The sequence below is a fragment of the Penaeus chinensis genome, chromosome 17 (assembly GCF_019202785.1).
Source record: "Penaeus chinensis breed Huanghai No. 1 chromosome 17, ASM1920278v2, whole genome shotgun sequence".
Lineage (NCBI taxonomy): Eukaryota > Metazoa > Arthropoda > Malacostraca > Decapoda > Penaeidae > Penaeus > Penaeus chinensis.
In genome coordinates, this window is record NC_061835.1 from 13,449,618 (window position 1) to 13,458,897 (window position 9,280).

The 9,280-nt window shown below is 34.5% G+C and overlaps 1 non-coding gene across 1 annotated transcript; it reads right to left on the reverse strand.

Moving 5' to 3' along the window:
- Positions 1–1,439: 1,439 nt before the first annotated feature.
- LOC125034359 lies at positions 1,440–1,558 on the reverse strand. The gene has a single exon (XR_007115680.1). It is a non-coding gene; the product is annotated as a 5S ribosomal RNA (ribosomal RNA).
- Between the last annotated feature and the right edge of the window lie 7,722 nt (positions 1,559–9,280).

A 9,280-nucleotide genomic window follows, 5' to 3' on the forward strand; every position in this document is an offset into this window, starting at 1 on the left:
AATAAGAAAATGTGAACAGCATCTGGTGTTCCCAGACGGTCACCCATTTAAGCACTGACTTCGTGCATAAACCCAACGTTGTTTGGACGAGAAGAGATGCGCTCAACTTGGCCAAAGGAGAATTAGCAGTCTGCATATGTATGGCAATGCCCATCTACATTTCAATTTCCTTTTGTCTTTTACTTTACTGCAAATTTCTATTCCTTACCATCCAGTTACACTTACATTCATCAGTCACAGAAGCCGACCACTACGGGAAGTAATTTTGGGCTCTGGTTACGAACGACGACACAGTCACTTTTAACCACTTTTCCGACTCTAAAACTCTACAAGGAATGGTACAAAATCAGAGCTTCAAAACTATTGCTAAGTATATTTGTAAAACTTAATCGTAAGTGTATTCTTAGACCGATATCTTTATTACCTTATTTCTATTATTTTCATATTTTTGTAGATATCATGGCTAATATGATTATTACAAAAATACAAATAATTATTATTATCATTATCATGGTTACCGGTAAAATTATTTTCATCCTACCACAAACAATGATAATTAGTAAATTAATAATTAGTTGAAATTAATGATAGCGGTCATATTTTATTGTCTGCTATACCTGAGGGAGTGAAGCAACAAAAAGTTGGAAGAAATAGGATCTATGGAGATATATATTGAGGATCAACTAATTTGCAAGAATGATAAAGTGGAATTCAAATCGTGTTTCCTGTTGTAACTTTAACAATAAGTTGATTCGTTTTCAGTCTATTCATCACCTATCCATACATTACCGTAACTATTATAATGATTGCAATTTAAAAATACGCCAAACTGTTAAGGAACATACAAGTAACAAATTCCCAGCAGCAACTTGTTTTCCCTTTTTACAAATATAAGAAGAGCTATAAATTGTAAAGAAATGCATACAACTTAGCATAATAATAATTTGTCAACAGCATATTATTGGATTAATAGCAAACCTTTATACAGGCACTGAAAGTGTTGTAAAGTGTGGTGGGGGCCTGTCGAGCTTCTTCCCTGTTAGTTCAGGAGTGAGGCAAGGCTGTGTTCTTGCAGCAACACTTTTCAACACTTGCATGGACTGGATACTGGGTAGAGATACTGTCTAAAGTCACTGTAGAGCGACTCTGGGCAATATCAAGGTTACAGATCTTGACTTTGCTGATGATGTTGCTATTCTATCTAAATCTCTGGAAACTCTAGTGGCGGCTCTATGCATTTAGCAATGAAGCGAAGCCCCTTGGGCTATGGGTCTCCTGGACTAAGACCAAGATTCAGGATTTTGGTGGTCCGGTAGGAGACCCTGTTCAGTTGGTATGTGCTTGCGTTCAGAACATCGAGGTCACAGAGAGCTTTATATACCTTTATATAAGAAGAGCTGCTATAAATTGTAAGGGAATGCATAACTTGTAAAAGAAAATGCCAACAACATCTGATATTCCCAGGCGGTCACCCATCCGAGTACTGACCAGACCCAACGTTGCTTAACTTCGTTGATCGGACGAGAAGCGGTGCTTTCAACGCGGTATGATCGTTGACATTACAAATATAAACGTTAACTATTTTTTTGTCAGGGCTCATAGATTTTCATTATGTACACTGAAGTATATGTATTTCTTTACACTTCATTGCTCTTCCTATATTTGTAGAAAGAAATCAATTGAAATTACAATTCTAACAAGAGAAAATAGAATAAAAGTAAACACCATCGGAAAGAGGGATGTCTGTGTCTCTCCCCCCCCCCCCCTAGTTTCCGGGGCCGTAGGAGCCAACGAGACCTAGGCCTCCTGTTTCGGCACAGATGTATTATTACTTACGTATGTCTTGTGCGGTAGCATATTTGGTAGCGTCTTTCATAAATGTGCGAAACAAGGTCTTTTGCCCAAAGCATTCACCAGAAATACAGATAAAAAATTCATAACTGATAAAACTGATAAATAAAATCATACGAGTAAATTAAAGATATTATTAAAATAGAAAGAATTAAAGTAAAGTAAATAAATTAGAAAGCTTTACTACACTTGATCAATTATATCATTCATTTATAATGCACTTATCGTATATCAGATCTAATATATACTTATTATCTGACATATTTAGTTGGAAAAGCGAAACAAAAGGCAAAGCTCAATACCATTATCATTAAAACAAAAGCAAGAACAGAGGACAATGAAATAAAACCTCATAACATAACATAATTATCATATGTTTATCATTATGGTGATAATAAGGATGTAAATACTGGTAATAATAATAATATACAACTAATAATACTAATAATAACAAAAAATATCAACAAAATAACAACAAAACTACACGGAGTTCTAGATATAATAATAATCAGCATTTCTGGCTATGATTGACTATATCATTTAGTGCAGAGATATAGTTGTATGTGTACACAGATTTATAACCGTATACAATGACATATTCCTTATGCATTACTTGTATACTATGCATGCTTTAAAGAATTACACAGCTCAAATATAGGTATAAAACTTGCTGTAAGTACATAAAACAATATATTAATATGTATGAAAAATATGTGAGCACTGCAAAGTTAATCAGTGTTGGGTCTGGTCAGTACTTCTATGGGCGACCGCCTGGGAACACCAGATGCTGTTGGCATTTTATTACTTTAATTGTATGTTCCTTTATGCCATTTTTAGAATTAGATTTACTTCCCTAAGGATCCCCCACCCCCCTATACTATCATACCACATTGAAAACACCGCTTCTGGTCAGATTAATAAAGTCTGGGAAAGCAGATATTTGTCAGTGCTCGGATGGGCGACCGCCTAGGAACACTAGATGTTATATGCATTTTCTTATTCTTCATGCATGTCCCAGTGTGCTATTTTACCCAGGCAGAGGCTCACTGAGCCCATCTTGGTTCTGATTAATCAGTCAAGGTAGGACGGGGAATTATTAGAAGACACTTGTTTTTGGTAGATAACAGGGAAATCAAGAAATTATATATAGGTTAACACAAACACAAGCATGAAGCGCAGCGTTTGATCCGGTCTAAGCGCCAGATAAAGAAGATAGCGAAAATCTTATATGAAATTATTTCAAACAAAAACGTGTACAGTAGAAAACGACATATAAAGATGTGCGACAGATAGAAAACTCGAAATAGTGCCAATGACTTTGAAGCACAATAATATACCAGTCTTCCCGTACTCCGTGATTGGTTTTGCTACAGTTATCGTTGTGATCATATGATGATTAAAATGGCCATGTTTGCTATGATTATATATATATTTTTTTCTTACCATGGTCACTATCATTTATTTCAAATAATTATTAATTTAATAACGGTCATCAGTGGTAGAATGACAATTGTAATGTAATTATTAGCATCACTCCTATTTAATTTGCATTCAGAACATCATTAATAATTTTATCACCAGTATTACTGACATTATTCTCAATATGATTTACATTAATCATTATAATAGCATCATTATTATTATTATCATGACAACAATGATACCATTGATGGTAGCAATAATCACTTGCTAAGAATAATAATGATGGTGATAATAATAATGAAAATACTAGTAATGATCAAAATACAATACAACTAATGATACTGATACTAAGGACAAAAATAGGAACACAATAGCAGAAAAAAGTTACATGACAGCGCTCAAGATTGAAGATGTAGTAGTAATCGGCATTTCTGTTTATAGTTAGCTATATTATATAGTTCTTCCTACCTCCTTGACAGCAATGTGCAAACGATGCACTTCCATGTGTACACAGACTTATAACCATATACAAATGAGGCTGTAACTTTGTATTCTAGTATGTAAACTAGCATTAATGCATGTAATGGGAAAAAAACAGTTTATGAATTAATGACAAGATGAGAATTTTACATTACATAATTCGTGATTCATATCATCTGATTGAGTATGCAATCAATTTATTAATTTAAACCCCAAGCTTCATTAAGGAGCTTAGCTCTCAATTTTTTAATTACACAAAGAATAAAAAAACAAACTTATCCACATAGTACTGCAAATGTGATCACACAAGGGCATGTCTGTCATTTCCGTCTCTGGCCATGGCATTTCTCCTACATACATTCTTGAGTAATTCCTGGTCTTTGCAACTCTGCTCACAATCTTTCCTCTGTTGTATCTAAATTCTCATACCGATCCTTGAATGATTTTCGCTTAGTTATGGCTACTTATCTTTTTGCTTCCTCCATAGACATCTACACATATTCAGGGTAAAGCACTAGAATAAATGGAGTTAGAATTATGCTACACCCAGAGCTGTAAGAAACTGCCAAAGAAATTACGTGAATCAAAGGCAGGATACTAGCTTTAAAACTAGTCAGAAATGAAAAGGTATGGCAGTACAGGGAATAATTAAAAGAGTATATCTGAAATGTTCCAAGAACAGAAATGATGATAACATGGGAAAAGAAAAGAAAAGACGAAAAGAAGGGAAAAGTAACATGGAAGTTTAGGAGCTGAGAAGGAAAAAAGAGAGTACATTCCACATTCAAAAAATAAGTGGAAGGAGTTATGAACAAAAAAGTATAAATGACTGGACAAGGAAAACAGCAGAGGGAATTTCAAAGAGTAGTTAAAGAGCGCAAAACATATTAAGGGAATAGATAGAGCCAGGCATCAGGGAGACAGTAAAACAGTTGCCACAAGAAAAGGAATGGTATGAGGAATTAGATACGCCAGTAGAAAAGATTATATACGTATTGAAAAGACTAGGGATAAATCAAGAAAAGATGAACGAGATATCAAGGACTGGTGTGAAAATATTGCACATTAATTTGCGTGTCTTTACACAAATGATTATGAACATAAAAAAAAAAAATATATATATATATATATATATATATATATATATATATATATATATATATATATATCATAATATTCAGAAGTAAAGAACACTCAAGTGAATTAAAAAACATACTGGTAATTTTGATTGAGGTATGTAATGGGCGCAAGTTGTTTTTATTCTTTCGTTCATCCAGACGCACGTTTTAAATAAAACAAGTGGAAGTTATCAGATGTTTGCAATATACCAAATGAAAACAAAACTGACGCTGTAGAAACTAGGTTATAAAAATTAAGATTAAAAAAAGTAAAATAAAATATCCACTTACAGGATTAATACCGCCATTGAATTATTTTCCAGTGCCGACTAAAACCACAAGAAATACAAATTAGCTTTAGTATCGGGGGGTCAATTTATTTTCCAATGTTTGTTAGTATAATGACGTGCATCACGTATTATAAAACCACTAAACCCTGAAGAAATAATACAAATACAAATTATTTTTTATTTCGGTTTAACGTCACGAAACTCCCTTTTTGATCAAGGGCTAGGACGGGCCTGCCCCGTGAAGGAAAGGCAGGAATTAGCAGGTGGAGACCGTTACCCCGAGTGGATGCCCTGCCCAACAAATATCACCCAAAACATGACTGTCCATCTACTTCATCGCAGCTTTTCCCTCCGAGTGAACGCATAAAATCTTCGACAAGTTTATCCGCGTTTGTGTTCGCTATTACACACCTATCCCGTCCACCCATTTGCTCTCTTGCATTGGACAGTTCTTTTGCCCACCTGCCAGTAAACTAGGTCAGTGGTTCAAAATAATGCATTGTTGCACTATACCCAATTCGTTATTTTAGTTGACCTTTCCTGTGGCTCTGCTTCAATATCGGCGTACCTACAAAAGCATACTTGTTACAACCTCAAAGACTCAGAGATATCAAAGATAGGGTTGTGTCTTGGTCTACTAATACATTACAGGCACTAAAACAAGTAATTGCCTGTAAGCATACGAATAATCCAGTTGTCTACGAGTCGGGATGAATGTGAACGTGAAACAATTGACACAAGATGCAATATTTCAAGAATCATGCAACATACACTTTCCATATAAAGAATAATGGACGACGTATTTAGATATAAGTGGTCTGTCTGAGAAATACATTTGAAAGTCTCCACTGCCTTGCGGAACGAATAGTAACGTAACGCCTGTATATTAACAGATTAGTTTAATAGTGTGAACCATTTAATTATAATTTCACTAAGTTTAACAGATTTACGTAGTACCTTCAATGTTACATTTACAAAAAAAAATACGTGAGATCCCTATTGTCATTAAAGTATTTACTTTATATTAAATATATTTAATATTACTGCGGACTTATTATAAACCAAATCATAATTTTTTAACATAATTATTTTACATTTTATATGGATTATATATGTACTTACGCACACACATGTATGTGTATGTATCTATTTATGTATATACATTTATATATACATATATATTCCTTTACATATAAATAAATATTTATAAATATCCATATCTATATATAGCTTTATATATACACATTTATATATTCATATTATGTTATATATTTACATACACTAATTTTTATTTTTTTTTTGCTTAGTTTCCAAATTGAAGATAAGTAAATTTGTTTATCCTTTTCCCTGTTCATTTCTGCTTACTAATCAAGTGTTAATTCAGCATTTTCGAATTCCCATTATTACAAATGCCTATGAGTTTTCCCTTTTTAAATGAAAATAAAATTATTCCTCTCTCTCCTTCGCAGGATTATTGAAAGCCATCACAAGGGCTTTCCGAGAGGTTGGCGCTCCGTGTAACACAGACTGATGCCTCAACAGCAAGAAAACTCAATAGAGAGACTGGGGTTAAGTTGTGTGTGTGTGTGTATATGTATATATATATATATATATATATATATATATATATATATATATATATATATATATGTATATATATGTATATGTATATGTATATATATGTATATATATGTATATGTATATATATATATATATATATATATATATATATATATATATAGTTGCCTGTGATCATAGGAATAATCCATTTGTCTACGAGTCGGGCTGTATGTGAACGTGGAGCGGTGGATACAATATGATGCAAAACTTCAAGAAACAAGCAACAAATACTTTCATATAAAGAACAATGGGTGTCATGATAATAATAATAAAATAGTTTGTCTGATACACTGAAGAGTTTCTACAGCTGACGTTCCGTGCAACAGACTGATCCCTCAACAGCGTGAGAACTCAGTAGAGAGATTGGGCGTAAGTTGTTTTTATTCCTTCGTTCATCCAGTCGAACAATGTTTTAGATAAAACAAATGGAAATCAAAAGATGCTTACAACATACCAAAAAGCTGAAATGAAAATGAAACTGACGCTGTAGAATCTAGGTGATAAAAATTAAAATTAAAATAATAAAATAAAATAGTTTGCAACTACAGGACTAACAGTGCCGATTAAAACAACAAGAAATGCATAAGGAATCCATGGGTATTAATTTCGATTGATTCTAGAAAATTAGAGATGATACTACTACTACTACTACTACTACTACTACTAATAATAATAATAATAATAATAATAATAATGATGATTTCATTTTAAAAAATAATTAAATTTAGATATATATATTTCACCCATAAACCGACTGTCCATCTACTTCATCGTAGCATTTCTCTTTTAGAAAGTCTCCACAGCCTTGCGAAACCACTAGTAACGTCTATGCAATTGCAAAATAGTATTGGTAATGTTTACCACTTGAAAGCTTTCACTACATTAATGAATAAACTCATTAATAAATGAGCAGTTTTAGTCCTCAAAACACACACACACACATACCTATACCCATATACTAACTCTCACTCTCAAACACACACACACTCACACACACACACACACACACACACACACACACACACACACACACACACACACACACACTCACACTAACTCTCACTTCAGTTGTTATACTTTATATTACTTAACTACTCAATGTAAATGTTTCAAAAAGTAATTTTGACAAGACGTTTATAATTTAGTTCTTCTTCTACTTTGTTGGATTTCTTGGCTATCAACCAGCGGCATGTGGCCAAGGTTATTAAGCCAATGGATCCTTTTTATTCTATCCATCTATATAAGATCATAAAGTTTTGTCTCCCTTAAAAAAGTGATTACTTTACTGATTATTTTTTCGTTGTCTGATAATATATTTATTATTGAAAATTCTTTGTTAATAATTTTTCAATTTTTGTCTTTGGATGTGGTGTTGATGGCAGACTGTGAGGATATGTGTAAGTTGTTTTTATTCCTTCGTTCATCCAGTCGAACAATGTTTAAGATAAAACAAATGGAATTTTTGTCTTTGGATGTGGTGTTGATGGCAGACTGTGAGGATATGTGTAATGGTATTGCAGAGGGGACATTGTGGAGGAAATCTTTTTTCAATGTAGGGAGTGAGGTGGGTAATTCTTGAGGCGTTGACCCTAAGGCGGGCCAACACCACCTCCTCCCTTCTTTCCTTCCTGTGGGCTGTGTTCCAAAGTTCTATTTCTGGTTTTATTTTATTTGTGAGTTGGAGGTTGGTCCACTCACTTTGCCACAGATGTATTTTTGCTTTTATAAGAGACACAAAACACCTATGATCTGTACGAACTATGGTAGTGTCCAGATCGCCAGTTGACCCGGCCAATTTGTCAGCCTGTTCATTACCATGGATACCAGAGTGACCTGGTACCCATATTAGCTTGATTGATTTGTTGGCACCGTGTAACTTACGAATGATATTACCCAGCAATTCATTTTTGGTGGTTTCTAAGGATTTAATAGCTTTCGTGGGTCGTCGATAGTGCAAAATCAATGGCTTTATAAATGGCAAAGAATTCAGCAAGAAAAAACGATGTATGATTCGGCAGTCTAAACTTTAGTTCACATTCAGTCGACCATACACCCGCACCTACACACTCATCTGTCTTGGAGCCGTCGATATATATATGAAAAAAAGATAGATGTTTAATAAGGATCTCTCTGAACCTCTGACGTACCTCACCCTCCGGCGCCATGGCCTTGGCTGACGGAAGCCAAGCTTCCAAGATAGCAAAATTGGGGGTTTCCCATGGCGCTATATTGATGGTAGAGAGATCTTTACCGACTTTCTCGACGAGGTCGTGGAGTCTCGTGGCAAAGGGCCTAGTGCCTCAATTGCCATTAGGGTGGCTCGGGTCTCGAGCCACCTTTGCGGCATAGGTCAGTGCTAACTGGCCGCGTCTGAGTCGGAGGGGAGGTACTCCTGACTCCACCTCAAGACGCTCGATCCGAGTGCATTTTAGGGCTCCAACACACACACGCAAACAAGCATTCTGCACAGCATCCAAATCTTTCAAACTTGTTTTCGAT